Source organism: Cryptomeria japonica, unplaced genomic scaffold (genome assembly GCF_030272615.1).
Source record: "Cryptomeria japonica unplaced genomic scaffold, Sugi_1.0 HiC_scaffold_109, whole genome shotgun sequence".
NCBI lineage: Eukaryota > Viridiplantae > Streptophyta > Pinopsida > Cupressales > Cupressaceae > Cryptomeria > Cryptomeria japonica.
The window spans coordinates 217,930-220,857 of NW_026728931.1; the positions used below are offsets into that span (position 1 = coordinate 217,930).

At 65.5% G+C, this 2,928-nt stretch overlaps 1 non-coding gene across 1 annotated transcript; it reads right to left on the bottom strand.

The window, feature by feature from the left end:
• Positions 1-2,465: 2,465 nt before the first annotated feature.
• On the bottom strand, positions 2,466-2,584 carry LOC131865383 (5S ribosomal RNA). The gene has a single exon (XR_009364111.1). It is a non-coding gene; the product is annotated as a 5S ribosomal RNA (ribosomal RNA).
• Between the last annotated feature and the right edge of the window lie 344 nt (positions 2,585-2,928).

Sequence of the window (2,928 nt, forward strand, 5' to 3'; positions counted from 1 at the left end):
GCATTGGCTCTTCCCAGGCCCGGTTGTTGGGTGCGCTCCCACCCTGGCGCGCGCGAAGTTGGAAGTTGGGTTAATTGCCCGGGCGCGCACCTTCGCCAGGGTGGGCACCTTGGTGCGCACACCTTGGCTGGGCTGCGCACCAGGGCGGGCTCAAGATGGCACCAGCATTCCCTTTTTCTCACTATCTTTCAAAACGGAAATTTTAAAATCTCGTTTTTTTTTTGCCTTTTATGGAAATTAGTGAAGGCATCGCATCAAAGGTGCGCACCTCGCTGCCCACCTTGGTGTGCTCCGAGGTGCCCACCACGGTGCGCAACGCCGGTGCGAACCCGGGAGCGCCCCGATGTGTGCTCCAAGGTGCGGCGTGCACGAAGTCGGACCCCGGTTTGCCCCGGGTGCGCACCTCGCGTGCACCTTGGTGCGCACACCTTGGCTGGGTTGCGCGGCCTGGTGGGCACCATGGTGCGCACCAAGGAGCGCTCCGAAGTGTGCTCCAAGGTGCGGCGTGCACGAAGTCGGAGCCCGGTTTGCCCCGGGTACGCACCTCGCGTGCACCTTCGCCGGGGTGGGCACCTCGGCTGGGTTGCGCGCCCTGGTGCGCACCAAGGAGCGCTCCGAAGTGTGCTCCAAGGTGCGGCGTGCACGAAGTCGGAGCCCGGTTTGCCCCGGGTGCGCACCTTCGCCGCGGTGCGCACCATGGCGTGCACGAAGTCGGAGCCCGGTTTGCCCCGGGTGCGCACCTCGCGTGCACCTTCGGCGGGGTTGCGCGCCCTGGTGGGCACCATGGTGCGCACCAAGGAGCGCTCCGAAGTGTGCTCCAAGGTGCGGCGTGCACGAAGTCGGAGCCCGGTTTGCCCCGGGTGCGCACCTCGCGTGCACCTTCGGCGGGGTTGCGCGCCCTGGTGGGCACCATGGTGCGCACCAAGGAGCGCTCCGAAGTGTGCTCCAAGGTGCGGCGTGCACGAAGTCGGAGCCCGGTTTGCCCCGGGTGCGCACCTCGCGTGCACCTTCGCCGCGGTGGGCACCATGGCGTGCACGAAGTCGGAGCCCGGTTTGCCCCGGGTGCGCACCTCGCGTGCACCTTCGCCGGGGTGGGCACCTCGGCTGGGTTGCGCGCCCTGGTGCGCACCAAGGAGCGCTCCGAAGTGTGCTCCAAGGTGCGGCGTGCACGAAGTCGGAGCCCGGTTTGCCCCGGGTGCGCACCTCGCGTGCACCTTCGCCAGGGTGGGCACCTCGGTGCGCACACCTTCTCAATGTTTTCTTGCCTTTTCTGGAAATTGGTGAAGGCAGCGCATCAAAGGTGCGCACCTCGGTGTGCTCCGAGGTGCGAACCCGAGAGCGCTCCGAGGTGCCCACGAAGTCGAAAGTCGGGTTAATTGCATTGTTTTCCCCGGGTGCGCTCCGAGGTGCGCAACATCGGCGCGCACCAAGGAGGGCTCCGAAGTGTGCTCCAAGGTGCGCACGATGGCGTGCACCTCTGGTGCGCACGATTCGGAGCTCGGTTTGACCGGGGTGCGCACACCTTGGCTGGGTTGCGCACCTTTTGTGCGCTCCAAGGTGCGCACGAAGTCGGAGCTCGGTTTGCCCCGGGTGCGCACCTTCGCCAGGGTGCGCACCTTGATGCGCACGCCTTGGCTGGGCTGCGCACCTTGGTGGGCGCCATGGTGCGCACCTTTCGTGCGCTCCAAGGTGCGCACGAAGTCGGAGCTCGGTTTGCCCCGGGTGCGCACCTTGGTGGGCGCCATGGTGCACTCCGAGGTGCCCAAGATTGGTGCGCACCAAGGAGCGCTTCGAAGTGCGCTCCAAGGTGCGCGCGAAGTCGAAAGTTGGGTTAATTGTCCGGTTTGCCTCGGGTGCGCACCTTGCGTGCACCTTCGCCAGGGTGGGCGCCTTGGTGCGCACACCTTGGCTGGGCTGCGCACACCTTGGCACCCGCGTTTCCTTCATTTTAAATTTTTTTTTTTTACAATCTCTCAAGTGGGAAATTCTATAATCTCAACTTTTTTTGCCTTTTCAGGAAACTTTTGAATGGAGCGCATCATTGGTGCGCTCCGAAGTGTGCTCCAAAGCTCTCTCCAGCTGCGTGCACCTGCCCCGGCCGTGCACCCGGCCCCGCCCAGCTTCGCTCACCTGTCCCGGGCGTCTGGTGCGGAACCTTAGAGTAAGAAACATCACCGTGCACCTTGGCCAACGTGCGCGACTCGACCGAGCGCGCACTGGCCGAGGTGCACACCGATTTCACCTGGGTGCGCGCGCAGCACCTCGGGCGCACCGGGGTGCGCGCACAACGCCCGGGTTGCACCGTGGCCTGTGTGCTCGGGGTGCCTCGGGTGCGCGCTCGGTGTCGCCCCCGCGCGCGCGGTAGTGCGGGCAGCGCACCCCGGCCCGGCCCGGCCCCGACGAGAACGCAAACGGGCAAAAGGTTTATTCAAATAGCATTGCGACGCCCGGCGAAAAACTAAAAAAGGGTGCAACACCGGGACTTCCCGGGAGGTCACCCATCCCAGTACTACTCCGGCCCAAGCGCGCTTAACTGCGGAGTTCTGATGGGATCCGGTGCACTAATGCTGGTATGATCGCACCCGTTATGAGCTTGTCGCAGTGTGTACTTAGCAAACCGCGACCCACGTGCGAATCCACCCCGGCCACCCACCCCCGTCGAGGTGCACACCCTCCCTCGCGAAGTGCGCCCCGTTCGCCAAGTGTGAGCCCTGCCCGGGTGCGCGCACCTTGCTAGGGCGTCGGGTGTGCACCCGGCCCGGCCTACGTGCGTGCACCTGGAGGGGGCGTCGTGTGCGTGCAGTGTCCCGTCTGCAACGCGGTGCCCACACACCACCTCGGGCGCAACGACCTGCGCTCACATGTGGGCCGAGTGCACCTTGGTGCATGTTCGGGGCGCCTCGGGTGCACGCTCGATCTTGCCCCGGT